Below are 14,984 nucleotides of genomic sequence, written 5' to 3'. Positions count from 1 at the left end.
ATCATTACCCCGTTTAGAGAAAGAGGACAAGCAACTAAGGAAAAAGTGTCACCAAAGCTCTCAAAAGATGAATTGCAAATGCAATACCATTTTCATTAATGCAGCCATGGCTTTGGTTACTTTTTCAGTTTCTAGATTTTCAAATTCTGACTAAAATGCCCATAGAAACACTACTTCCGTTTAAAAACATGGATGAGTATCACCTCTGAAGAGCAGGTGCCACATTCTGAAAGATGATATAATTGCCATACTTTCATTTTTTTAATTTCAAAATTATGACCTCTATAAATTAAGAATAAAGGCTGGTCTACACTGTGTAGATGTTTAAAATCAGAGATTCATTAACAAGAGAATCTAAATAGCAATTAGAAATCTCCCTGCTATTTTGAACAAGATTCGTATGGCATCTATTCCATACAGCTGTTTTCTCAAAAAGCCTTGCTAGCACAATTCTTATAATTTCTGCTCAGACAGAATGCTGGTATATGACTGCCCCTAAAGGACACATTTTAACAACACTGAGTTAATTTATCTCTTTGATTCAATCGTAAATTTTAATTGCAATTATTTTATGTAATAGTTCTAATTATAACAGTTATCAAGACAAGTTTTTAATCTCTTGAGGTCTAAAGAAATTTCATTATATGTTTTATAAGCACAATATTTTTAATCTTAGTGTACTCCAGTTTAGACCCTTTAGGATTTTTTTGCATATCTATATTGTCTCTCCATTTACGGTTGGAATATATAGTTCATTTTTAATCAAGCCATTGTGTCTTCTTTCATATGTGGAAATATTCACACCAAGCAATCTAAGGTCCTTCATCTGGTCTTCCTAAATTCTCTTTGCAAAGGTAGACTGGCTTCTCCAGAAGACAATTCAGAGCTCTGCATTACACTTCCAGTTTACATAATTCTGTACTAGACCTTCTCCCCTGAATATAAAGCAAGCCTAAGGAGACTAACTGGCAAGTAAGAAACCTTAATTGGATGCCTAAAATTGGGCAGCATGAATGTTCTTGTTGCTATTAAATAGATCCCATGAACAGCTTCAAATACCATTAGGAAAGACTTTCCAGTATAGTCTTAATTTGTAGCAGCAATGCCCTCATCACAGCACTAAGGCTATGAGAGAGACAAGGTTTGCACAGAAAAAGATTTTAAAATCTTATATTATTAAGCCATCTTATTTAACTGGGGAAAAAAAAAAAAAAAGGTAAATACTTGATCCAATAAGCTTCTCAAATATGCAAAAGTTGTAAAGCTTCTCTGGATGGAAGACACATAAGTTCAGGGAGAAAACCAGAGGAAGAGAAATTCATGTATGTTGTATCTGTCTGGGATGGAGTCACTTTTCCCTGCAGAGGGAGGTTACTAATATAGAAACCTTGTCTGGCTCAGGAAATCAAGCTTCAATGGCTGTAGACTGGGAGAGCATTCAGGAAAATAAGATATATGCTTGTCCTGTTCTTAAAGTTCCTCTTGGACATCTGCTCTTGGCCACTGCCAGAAATGGGGTACTATGTTAAGCAGACCTTGTTCTGATGCAGAACAGCGACTGTTAAGGACATACGTATATTGTGAGTTTTTTTTAAGAAATAAGCCATAGGAGTGAATGTTTCAGTACAAGAGGAGAGAGAGAGAAATGAAAAGAAAGAAAAGAAGGAAAAAAAAAACAGGTGACATTTCAGAGAATTCATTTGTCTCTGCACGCATGTTGATAATTTTTAATTCTTTGAAATAAATTACTTTTCACCACATCTCAAGAAATACCTAGTTAATACAAAGTAATAGTAAAAGAGGTACATTAGTAAAGAGTAATAGTTCAGGAGGTACACTAATGAAATGCATAACATTTTCTAGTGAAGGACAGATATGTCAAACTTCTGTTTACTAACAAGTACTTCAAAGCCTTTAGAATGCATCCTTACCCTAATTTAGCTTTCTAGTCCTCTAAAAAGTTTAGGAGATGAAAGCAAAGCTAATCCACAGTCCACTCACCTTTCTGGTTATACATGCAGCACAAATACAATGCCTTCTTGATTAGAAGTGAATCAGGTACAGAGCGCAGGGAGAAGGCATCAATAGAAAAGATGCAGATTGCTATTGTTTTAGTTAGGGATGGACATCCTCTCAAACCTAATCTATGCAGTGCTATCAGGTGCTAAAATATTCCCTCTGACAGTACAGCAGCAAACAAACAGGATCTTTATTGTACCGCTCCAAAGTATCTCAGATTCACTTGTGATCACATGCTGTTACAAGAGGAATGTGAAACAATAACATCACATCCCTGGTGAACAAGTTCACAAGACTTACCTGTCAAGAGGACATGTTGCATTGAAAGGCAGGGATGATAGCCCATTTCCTTGTTTTGTCTTGTTTGCAGAAAACAGGACCTTTGTGGGGCCTGCATTTGAAGAGAGAGAGAGAGGATAGAGTAGTCTCTGTTTCTTAAGTCAAGACCTGAGGAGGATGGTTGAAACACAAGACATCGCTAGCCTTAACATCAGTAAATTATTCTCTGACTGATCTGCTGTTTAGCCTAGCTGAGAGTTTAAGCTATGCAATGATTGCCTTATAGCATAAGATTAAATACAGTTTTACCTGACAAATATATTGAGGGCCTTCAACTGCTGCAAAATGGAGAAACTAGGGCAAGAGCTGGGCTCAAAGATACCATCTATGGATCTGTCATGAAATCTTTTTCACCTTCTCCTTATGAAGTATCTACTTTCAAGGCAATGTTATTTATTTATTCATTTTATAGTGAAACCATGCTTGAAGCACAGAAAAGCCCTATCGTTGCATTGACTGATTCTCTACTGATTGGCAAAATCAGAGAGCAACTACAAGAACAACTCCTCTTTAGGAGCAAGAAGGTGCTGTGAACCCTGGCAGAAATCAATTGTCCCACACAATTGTCTCTTACCTCCAGATACTTCAGAGGAAGAGGGACTACAGGGTTAAGTCACAGACACTGAAGCAACGTCTTCATTTCCATAAGAGGTATTAATATTCGCCAACTATACTGCTAGGAAATCCATCTGCAGACAAGGCCTAATAGCTTCTACTGTAGTGCAAATAGATTATATCAGACACAGAATTGTCTTGCAAGGAGAGATTGAAAAAAAGATTGCTTCTCTTCAGCATGGAGAAGGCAAGGCTGAAGGGGATATTATTGAGATAATCATGAAGACGGTGGATAAGGTGCGTGTGATGAAGGCAGAATTGTTAAGCATCAGTTTTGCAGTAGCAGAATGAGAGGAAACTTACTGAAACTGTTAGAAGATAGGTTTAAAAGAAATAAAGTATTTCTTTCCATAGCAGGTTGTAAACTTTGAGAATTTGCTTCCATTGGAGGCTGCGAGGCAGGCAGTGGTTCAAAAATAGGTTAGGCAAATTCATAGGAAACAGCTCCATAAACAGCTTCTGAAAGGAACAGGCAGAGATGTGTCCCTGTATATCCTTCATACAACATCCGTGGTTGTTAGCAAGTATAAGGGGAAAGCACAACTGAATGTGGCCAGCCATACAGGCCTTTCTCCAAAGAGCATCACCCGGTACACTGCTGGAGGCAGACTGCAGAGCCAGAACATGCTCTGACCCTGTATGGCATTTCTATGTTATACCACAAGGACTGAATAAATTCCTAGAATCTTAGAATCCTAGAATCACAGAATCACAGAATGGCTTGGATTGCAAGGGACCTTAAAGATCACCTAGTTTCAACCCTCTGCCATGGGCAGGGACACCTCCCACCAGATCAGGTTGCCCAAAGCCCCATCCAGCCTGGCCTTGAACACCTCCAGGGATGGGGCATACACGGCTTCTCTGGGCAACCTGTGCCAGTGCCTCACCACCCTCTGAGGGAAGAATTTCTTCCTTATATCTAATCTAAATCTTAATTTTTTTAGCGTAAAACCGTTCTTCCTTGCCCTATCATTATCTTCCTGCGTAAAATATTGTTCTCCATTTTTTTATAAGCAGGGCTGCTCTCAGTGAGTTCTTCTCCCAGGAGAATAGAAGATTCCTCAGTCACTGTGGAATCCCCCTGCCTCTCAATTAAAACCATGAGTTTTAGACCTACAGAATTCCTCTCAATTTAAACTACAAGTCTTATACCTATGGAAATAGTTTGACATCCATCATCCATCTTTCCCTTCTGTGCTATCCTCAAGCATGCATTCATTTTTAATTTGAACACCACAAGGAATTCTGTTGATTTCAATGGGACCGGTCTCACAGACTTGAGGTTTAGCACAGGTATACCTGGAGTACCTGGCATCCAATTCTGTGAAACAGAGAGAACCTAAGAATTCACATTACAAAGATAACAGATAAAAATGCAATGGATACATACCAAAATATCATTAATTGCTTCCTATTACGAGTAGTCCATCACCTGTCTTAACTGATGTCTCTCTCCCTTCCTTCCATCTTTTATCTTCACTCGTTAGTGAAGTAAGTAAAAGCATTCTCTTAGGCTTCTGTCCTCCCTCTCCTTTTCTTTCTGGCCTTTCATCCCTACTTCCTCCACCCAAACCAGCATAGTTACCGGGCTGAGGAAATTAAGATCTTCAGTCTTAACTGAAGCACACAGTGCTTTCGAGGACTTCCATAGGTTCTCTGGATCTCTGTCAATGAAAAAAAGTACATAGAAACCCTTACTATTCTAAAAGTGTTCATTGCAATGTTTGCAATGTACTTTTGAGGCACTTGCATGAAAAAGTTATGTAAGCTCCATGTACTGTTGCTAAAGCCCAGAACACAGAGAAAAGAGATGAATTGCCAAGCTCAGTAGCACCATGGTGGTTATTTACTATCACTTTTTGCTTGCTCATTGTAGGTTATAAAGTTACTGATATTTAATTCAAACTACTAGGCTGAGATGTCTCTCAAACTTGCCACTTAGGATGTAGGCATATATACAGCCAGAATTTCTGAAAGGGAGTGACACCGAATTATGAGTGTCACCAAATGTTTGAAGTAACAGTGAAAGAAACCCCAGCTGCTTAATGTATACACCAGAAAGAGTTTCCACCTAGACCCCGAAATTAGACATATTATGTGTCAAGTTTAGAATTCTTCGTATGTGTAATATGATGATCGTATTTTTTGTATAAACATGCTATACTCCATTTGACATATGGGAACAAAAAGATGAAGAGAAAGTAATGATTTCTCACATTGTCCGCCTAAGATCTGCTGACTGATAAACAGGAAGGTGGAAGGAGAAGACATGCATGCCTGCTGTTAAAGAAAAGCCCATTTGCACATAATGCTCTGGAGAAATTATTGAACATTTCATCCACACAAAATACGGGTCCTGTCACTCTGCCAGGGTCAGTGAGACCTGGGCTAATGTACTGAGTCAGTTCTAGTTATGCAAGTTAAACGGTTTACTGGTTGCTTTAATTAGGAAGCTCATTTTGTTTACAAACTGACAAAAAATTGTAGCAAAGAATGTTCCATGCTCATGGTTACCAGCCCCAGTCCTTGTCACAGCTCTGAGCCCTCCAAAAAGGACTTCTCTTCCTCCTTCCGCCATGCATGGCAAGTTGCCAGAAACACATTCCAGAGTATAAAAAACATACATATCACAGCATAAAAGTGAGATGCGGCACAAAGCACTTCTTCTGTGAGAATCTCATCTAATACACGGACAAGGAAGACTAAGGAATTATTGGCGCTGTAAAGAAAACAACAGGAATTTAAATTAAAGAACAATAAAAAAAATTATTCGCATTTTCCTACATCTGTTAACAACATCACTGCAAATGTTTTCATTGTTACATCAGTCGTCCTTCACATAATACTCCTTTCTCGTTCTTATCTCTCAAACATATCCGCACCTTCTTCCATGCTGCTCTTTCTAGCAGATAGGAATGACCTTCCACAATCTAGCCGTCCAGTTTCACCCTAACCTGACACAAGCCCTGGATGAAGGAACTTTTGACAATATTGCTTCATTGAAGTTCTGTGTGCACTGAGCAAAGAAACTCACTAAGAAACTCAAACCACTTGGATAGCCATACTTAATCCTATTCCCATACACCACATCCTAATCCTATATGCCTAATCCTATATACCACACCCTTATTCCTACTGCTTGACTGTCTTTCTCCCAAGGCTGTTTTTTGTTCCATTTGTACTGAAGTACACCAGGAAAAACTTAATTAAAGCCAGTGGGCCCAGACCCTTGATGCCGTGAGTGGATATAGTATAATATCATCATCCTTAGTAGAAACTTCTTGGATTGCTCCAGCTTAGTGTTCACCCTTTTGCTCATTTGCCCGTCAAATTCATCATTTATTAGTGATACAAGCATTTAGTGAAGCTGGGATCATCTTCTGCATATCCTCTGTGACTCACTTAGCATGTTTGTAAATGCTGTCAGCAAACAGCAGTACAAAGTAGTATCTCTCACATCAGGCATTGGTACACAGAGCTGACTTAATACTTCTCAGAAGCATTGAATTTTCCTGCTCTAAAATACAAGACAAAGCCATGACCATTCCTGTTATAGGAATCAGGAAAGGGAAAAGGGGCACATCTGGAATGGTCAAGAGGAGCCCTGGATATTTTGGCGAGAGGCCCTCCTTACTTCAACAGCCCTGTGGACATGAAACTCTCTCTTGGGTGGAGGAACAGCAGCTGCTTTCAGTCTTGTCTTCTGCAGGTCCCGTACAAACAAAGAAGGCATTGCATGTATGGTCAATCTACCTTAGGCCTTAGCAGTTGCCTGTCTTATCTATACCTGGAGCTTGCTCTACCTACACAGCTTGTTCTAAATTGTATGAAGAAAATGGCTTTGACTTTCCACTTTCTTGAACCTGTGGAGAAACACAGGTTTTTACTAATTCAGATACAGCTAGGTTTCCTCTCCCCAGAAGCAGTACTTCTCAGAAACTTTCAGGAAATTGATAGACAAAAGGAAAACATCTGAGTTTTCACTTTTAGGGATCCCAGTAAATCTCTCAAGATAACCCGAGGTGAAGCAGAAGGTTTCTACATTCACATTGGAAAGCTGTCTTGCTAAAATAGGGCTTTGAAGAGTTGCAATGAAAGTGATTTTGATACCTGATTGCTCTGCCAAGGGACACAAACCTTGAGAGAAAGAGATAAACTTAGTAATATGTCAGGTAACCATAATCAAATGACCAGAAGAAAGAGCAGTTTTGAGCAATTAATATCACGGTCAGCAATGTAATTTGCTAGTTTGTAAACATGCCTAATGAGTCAGGAGAATGACCCTCCAAGATGTGCTGAACTCCAAAGGAAAATATAGCAAAACTGGGCTGCAGCAGGACCAGACATCCTGTTCAGAGAAGTTGTTCTTCTATGCAGCTTCCTTTCCCCACTTCCTCTTGGCTCATAGTCCTGTCCTCAGGTCATTAGACCACATCACTTCCCTGCCGTTAACAGGTTATAAATTCTGAGACAGATAGGTACTGACATGATACTGATAGCAGTTTGATATTAACACATCTGCACTATCAGCTCTATCACTTGCCTAAAAGCTGACAGAGATTTACCGTGTCCCCCTTGCTGTTAAGAACCAGTTGCAAATTTATAACTCCCTTCCTGCAAGCCTAAAAGGTTTTACCCATGTTAAGCTTCATGCAGTCTTGTGTTTTTCCTTACATGGCTGAAACATAACACTGTGCAGAGCATGTGAAGATCTGTCCATCCACAAGAAGTATTTTAATCAGTTTAATAAATAAGTATATTTAAAAGAGATATAAAAACAAAACAAGACAACAACAACAACAAAAAATAGCGCAGTGTGTTTTATCTCTGATTAATATGGGATTCTTAAATCAAAGTGCTGCCAATCAATATTGAAGTACCTAACATTTAGCTTTTCTGATTATGTCTACATAGACTTAATTCTCAGTTTAATCACGTTGGCTCCCCAGATCTCCTCTTCCCTGAACTCAGACACAGCTTGCACAGAGTGGAGAATATCATCCTGTCACACTCTTGTTCTTTAAGCTGATTAATCCAATCTAAATCCATGATGGCAAGTGCTAGACAGTTCGGTGGTGTTGCAGCCAGGGAAAAAAGGGATCCTCACCCAGAGTTCTCAGTTTGAGCTGGGCTTTCAGCAGATACCACAGAGAAACATGCTCTCATTTCTGTCACATAAAAAACTCTATTGAACTGATGTTGCCAGGTGTTCTCAGATCAATCTGTCAGATTTCTGAAACCATGGCTGACACTAGTTTCCATCACTTGCAGGATTCACCACAGTGAAACAACTCAGAAGCCACAGCAAAGAAGGTTGCAATCTACCAGCACAGCAGCTGAACACACTAGGATCCTGGCTTAACTCCAAATGTGGGTGACCATATGACCCAGAAAGTCCCTCTTTTCTCCATTAGATACACACCTGCATCAAGGGAGACCACTTTGCATTGGGATTTGAAAATCTCACGGCCTGGCTGTGTTGAAAGCCAGCAGTTACCTGAGCCAGCAGCACAAGGTCAGCCTGCAGGCCTGTGCTGTACCAACAGTGAGCCTCTTCTCCCTCATCCTGAAAGCATTTCACACACCTGAATTGTGGCTTTACTTCAACAGTGTCAGAGAGAGAAGACCTCCTACCTGTTGCCTCTCCATACATCATATTTCCACCCACCTGAGCAATTTTAGGCACTCCCGGTTTCTGGATCCATCAGAATCATACTCTAGTTTGGCACACTGAGCTATTGTAGGACATTATTCATCCTTTCTAGGCAATGACTTGAACAATTTTAAGCTATCAAGTATATTATAGATTACATTTCACAAACTCTGTGAATTTAAAAATAGTTGTTGGGAACTATCTGCAGAATCATGGTGCCTCTTGTTGCTCTCATGCTCCCTATAGACTAAACTACTTATCTTTTTCCTGTAGGTGAGCAAGGCCTCTATTCCCTCCTAAGGCATTTCCCTCCTCAGTGTAGGTTGTTTCTGTAGATGTTACATTTAACAAGTGGAAGAAAGCAGACAGAAATCTGCACAGGCCAGAGAAAGGCAGTCCTGCGAAGAATGGGGAGGACTAATTGTGTGAAGCAGTAGCTGTGGCTCCCCAAGGAGGGGAAGGATGGAGGGGAAAAGAAGGGAGGGCAAGTGAAGCCCAAGCCAGATTAAGATCTTTCTCCCTCTTTCTTCTTGTTGGCTGCAGCTGGGTCTCACCCACTCTCCGCCTTGAAACTGTCAGCAAGCCAATGCCTGGCACAACGGCCAAGTAATTACTGATGACAAGTGAGCAGTATTTTTTTCCAGATCGGCTTTCCTGTCTTTCTGCAAGAAAAATAAATGAAAAGCTGTACCCCAACAAACATGACAGGAAAAATAACAATACTTGTATGGGACTGATACTGGAAACGTGCTGCTCCTCCAGCTGCAAGCTGGAGAGAACTACTGCCACCCTCACCCTCCGTGGTCTCAGCAAGGAAGGGGGAGATTAGAGGCAGGATGGGAGAAGGGCTCTTTGCAAAGCTCAGCACATCCCTTTTACTCAAAGCTCAATGCCACACCACAAGCAGGGAGAAGGCAGCAGTGCAGAAGTACTGGGCATGGCTGTAACTAAGACTGATGCAACACAGCTTGCATTTGATTTACTGGAAAGTGGGAGAACAGTATCACTCAGTCCTCTCTGCTCCTTTTTACGAGAGTTATGGGACCCATCCTGTCACCCAGTAAAGAATAATAAGCACGTCTGACCTGTCATGCCAGTGGGTCCCCCACGTGATGATTCTTTTCTCAACTATCAAGCTCTTCATCTTAAGAAGGGAAGATCGAATTATAAAATTGCACACACACGCACCATATGTCAGAACTGGTATTGGTGTTTTGTACAGCTCTGTCATGCAAATGTTATCTGCTGGCTTTTTCAATATGCTATCTTATTCTACCTCAAAAAATTGGGAGCAGAGATCTCACTCCATGAAGGAAATCTCTGTGTGTAAACAAGAAGATCTCATTTTTATCCGGCAAAGCACCTTTTCTTCATTTTCACATAAAACTTATTTCTGTAAGTCACATTAAAAGTAACAGGGAACAGATTCTTAACCTTCAGTTGCTGCAGTCTGTGAGAGATTTATAATTTCCCTCTCTGTGGACAACACAAACAGAAGTACACCTAGTACCTGGATGAATGGATTTGGTTCATTTGGAGGTCTCATGGCCTTTTTTTGCACCATAAGGACCTTGCTTCTCTTGCCTTCATATCTACAGATGATTGATTCAGCAGGGTACTGTGGAAAAGACTGTTTTTATTATATAGCTAAGCTTCCCAGGATATATGCTTATTCGAATTCTATTCACTTCAGGATTAGGAGATCCAAAACTGAAAATCCGAAGAGTAAGTCTACATCATTGTATAGCTCAATGGATGAGCAAAGGAATTAGGATATGATTTGACACAGGCAAAAAAAAAAAAAAAAAAAAATAATAATAATTTCACAACTACAAAGATAATATGAAAAAATAAATGGGTCATTCACACTACAAACAGTTACACTGATTGCTACAGCTAATGATAATTTTCTAAAATTTTTATTTTAAATCCTCATTTTCATGTTCTTCTCACTAGAAAGCATTACCATTTTCAGGGAAGTTTTCTTCATTCTATTCAAAAACTTACTCATTTACACTTTTCTAGTTTTTCTATGAAATCTCTTCAACTACTTTAGAATCATGTAATAGTGAGATGTCCCATTAAAGAGAACTTCTGTCTTACTAGATTTATGAGGTTAATTCAAAGTGTCTTGAATTTGAAAGCCTCTAAACTGGGGTTTAGTTCTTCAAACAAGGCCAACCAGCCAAAGTCCTTATGAGAATCAGTGGGACATCTCCTCTCAAAAGAGGCCTTGTAAAACTTTATAATGGTTTGTATTCCTTTGAAAATAATAATAATAATAATAATAATAATAGTAAATTTTAAAAAGATGCAAAATCAGGGCTCGCTCCTACAGAAACAAGTTATCAAAATAGCATGCTTTAAGATGATTTAAACTAACCCATTGTCCTGAATGCCACAATAGAGCAGAACACACACAGCCACTGTTCCTCGGTTGAAGGATAATAACTTCCTGCTAAGGGATGGCGACTCCTATAAATGTGTTAACTCATTCACTTTCAATCACGTACCCATGACTGTGAGCAGCTTACCAAAAGATGTTACCTGTGGAACACTGGTATTTACCTAGCTCTACTCCCCCTAAATCTTACAACCACCTTTCTCCTGGTTCAAGTCCCTGGGTCATGCTCCTGGCGGATGGGACTGGCCTGCTCTCCCCATCTCCTGCAATGATCATCACTGCCCAGACAGCTGAGCCACTTCCAAAGCAGGTTCTGAACCACTGTGGTTTTCAAACAAATTTCTTAGTGACAAAACAGAAACCAGAACTCAGTATGTGACCAGTAGTAGATGTAGTCTGTGGTGCCTGGCCTTGTAGCACAGCAAGGTTGATAAGGCCCAAAAGGTCAGCCCTGTAAGAAAAGCATTGCAGTGTCTTTAAAATAAGAAGATAAAACAGGCATTGTACCCATAAAAATACTCCTCCTCCCTTTATCTTTTTTTTCTATATATAAAAATATATTTACCTGTAAATTCATATGCTTTTATGGAAACATGAAAATAAATTTAAGAAAGGAAACTCCGGAAGCAAACCTTTCCATAAGACATATCTGTGTTGACCACAAATTTGGCACTTCTTCCTCCCACGCTCATTTCTGAGTGCTTTGACACACACAAATCTGCCTATAAAAATAAATAAATAAGTAAATAAATAAAAAGCCAATTGTTGTGGTAAAGCCATTAAAAATGAAATTACTCTTCAGAACACTTGGGCAGATCCTAGCTTGGAAACTGCATTTATATCATACTAATAGCAGACCAACCAAAACATGCCCCACACCTAATTAAAAAAAGACACATCTTATGCATCCACATTGCCCTCTCTCCTGCTCTGCAGGCCAACGCAGCAGGTATAGTCCAAGAAGTCCAGTCCCTCTCACCAGGAAACAACCTATCTGAGCACTTTGCATGAAACAGGCATTGTAGATATGCTGGTGTGTGCAGCTCCAGGGATATGCACTTGTTGCAGTACATAAGCCTTTGAACTTTAGTTCCGTCTCTGTACCTCATACTTGAAATTTCCTAGTGTGTCAACCAAGGTACCAGTAACTACCATACTTCCAAAGTATATCTGTTCTGCTAAGTGGACAATATATAGTTTGTTTGTTTGATTGTTTAATTGTTTGTTTTACACTGCTTTCCCAACACTGTTTAGGAACAGTTCCACTGGCTGCCGTGATGCTAAATAAGCAGAGTTTTGTTTTTGATACTTAATTCAATTCTGCAACTAGCTGGTGCTTTTCTAAATGGATTTTTTTTGTTTTGTTTTGTTTTGTTTTGTTTTGGCATGCTTCTTGTTTCTCACTGCCATTTCTTGCACAAAAGAAAAGGTGAATAAGGAGACGTATACAGGTATTTTCCCTTATGAAATTAAATCATGGTATCTCTGCTCCAGTCACAGTGTACCTTTTGACTGGTCCCATTGACTAGGGATACACAGGTACAGGGACTGTATCTCTAATACAGCAATCAGATGTAGAAGATTTCTGAACAGCAACATGAAAGAAACAAAAGGGGATAAATAAGCAAACTGAGGGGCGTGTGTGGCAGGCTCTGTATTCTCAAAATTGTTTGTTCCACCGTCCTCTACTTTACTCACATCAAAAGTCTCCCAAAGTCTATACTCTGCAAGCAAGAATCAGGTCCCCTTCCATGGCCCATATTCATTTGTACTGCAGCAAACTTTAAGTCATACTATTGCATACAGGTGGGTTCACACCAGATATAGAAACCTTACTTGTAATTTTATTATGGTAACAATGTGTTAAACATTTAACTACTGCAGCTATTTTCCTCTCTCTTTCTCTCTTCCAGCTCCAATCCTTATTTTCCCCTATTTTGTAGTACTTGCAAGTCGGTTTTCAGGGTGTTAATAAAGCACGAAGCAGAATTTTGGAGTGTGTCCAACTCTTCACCCCACCCTGATGAATACCTGGAAGCACACTGTTACCATGGCTATCCTGCCAGACTGAAATCAAGTGTGGCTTCAGCTGGAACAAATTTTGAAAAGATGGCCTCTGAAACAGGTAAACTAAAGGATTCACACAGCAATACTTAGTTTACAATTTTATTCCTTGCTGCTAAATATTTCCATTTTACTCTACAAATCTTTTTAGGTAGGACCAGGCATGCTGCAAGTGTCAGTGACTTTGTTTTCAATGCACTTTATCTTTCTGTTGTCTAAACTAATCTGATTATTTTTGCAAAATAAGAAATTGAGCAAATTTAAGATTTAGGATTTTTCAAGGCTTGGTAATATATTAGCTGATACCACCTATACTGCCCAGTGTCTGGCAAAACAGTATAAAGTGGCTTTCCGTGCATGTCAGCACTAGAACTGATGATTTTGTGGATTATAGAAATGCTTCATGTATAATCTTTTGAATTCAAAAACCTTTCATCAAACCCACGGCAGTTACCAATGGGACTCTGCAGCCATTTCTACAAATCAGTTTAGGTCCAGGGACACCAGTGCTCTCTTGAGTCCTTGGTTCCAGCTCCAATGTCCTGTAGCTGACCGCTCTGTGTTTCCAAGGTCTGAAGTTTTGGTACAACACACTCAGCTTATTTGTGGCAAAGTCACCTCAAAAAATGCTGGCTCCAGGAGAAATGTCCCAAGGCTTTCTGGTCCTGTACCACACAGAGTGAAAAGACGGCAATTCCAGGTCCCCCCGTCAACCACCGCTTGCCTCCTGGATCTGCAGTCAGACCAGGAGCTTCTGGGTGTTGGACCTTACTAAGAGCCACCCACCCCCCCACACCCCCCGGTCCCCTGCAGCCTCAGGAAGGTTGACGTGGTTGTCAGTGTCATGGCTGGGTGGCAGGCGGTAAGGAGACATTTCGTGCCAAGCTGTCAGCCCTGTCAACACACCCTGCTGTGATGTTGTGTGAAATGCAATTTGGACTGTAACCACAGCAGACAAGAAAGCTAACAAAGCAGCAGACAAAACGTGTGATCTGGCCCACGCAGGACCCCTCTACACGTGTAGTGAACTGCTGTAACTTTTGCACCCTCCTGTAGAAATGTCAGGCACAACACTTGGCCCTGCCCTCCAGGCAGGGCAACAGCACTCCCTTCCTAATTCCCCATCACTTCCAGCCACCCAAATGAGGCAGGGTGCCCAGAAATGCCATTATTTACCTCATTACCTTGGCCTGTTGTCTGCACCAGACGATAAAGCCATTCTCCTACAACTGGGTCGTTTGTCCTCTGTGACAGAGAGTGTTATATCTCTGGAGACAATGTTCCTCCCGAGTCTTCCTCTGTGATGACTGGCTCCACCGAGCCCCTGCCATCAGCCTCCGTGTGTCTGGCACCGAGTCTGACTGTACTGATTTAGTAGCCCATTGTCCTGTGGGAAAAGTGTTTTGTGGCAAATACCAGAACACGATCAATAACACACAGCCTCCAAGCTCTGTGTTAGAGCTTCAGCACTGGCCAGAAACACCTCAGTAACAGCACTGTGAACCAAACATCAGTCTGGTGAAGGGAACAGATTAAAATGGGAAACATCAGAAGCAGGCCAAGGTTGTCCTTTTTACATGCCCCAGGTGCCTGCTGAGGTGTCACAAACCATCCAAACGTAATGTATTACAACTCTTTTTGAAAACCTAGGAGTTCAAAGGCATGATTCTGTTTTCAGACACATTATTTTTGCACTTCTCAGAAGCCATTTTGCACTTCTGAGAAGCAATTTCAGTGAAATTGCTCCTGATTTTTAGAACAGTAAGCTCAGACACCAGCCCTTTCATTTTTAAAACACCATCATTGTGCTGTCACCAGCCCCACATCTGGAATCACCAGTGGACCACGATAGATGGATCACATTCTCCTTCCCTTTTCTGGACCCCACTC

This window comes from Cygnus olor, chromosome 2 (assembly GCF_009769625.2).
Source record: "Cygnus olor isolate bCygOlo1 chromosome 2, bCygOlo1.pri.v2, whole genome shotgun sequence".
NCBI lineage: Eukaryota > Metazoa > Chordata > Aves > Anseriformes > Anatidae > Cygnus > Cygnus olor.
This window is presented reverse-complemented; position numbering follows the sequence as displayed.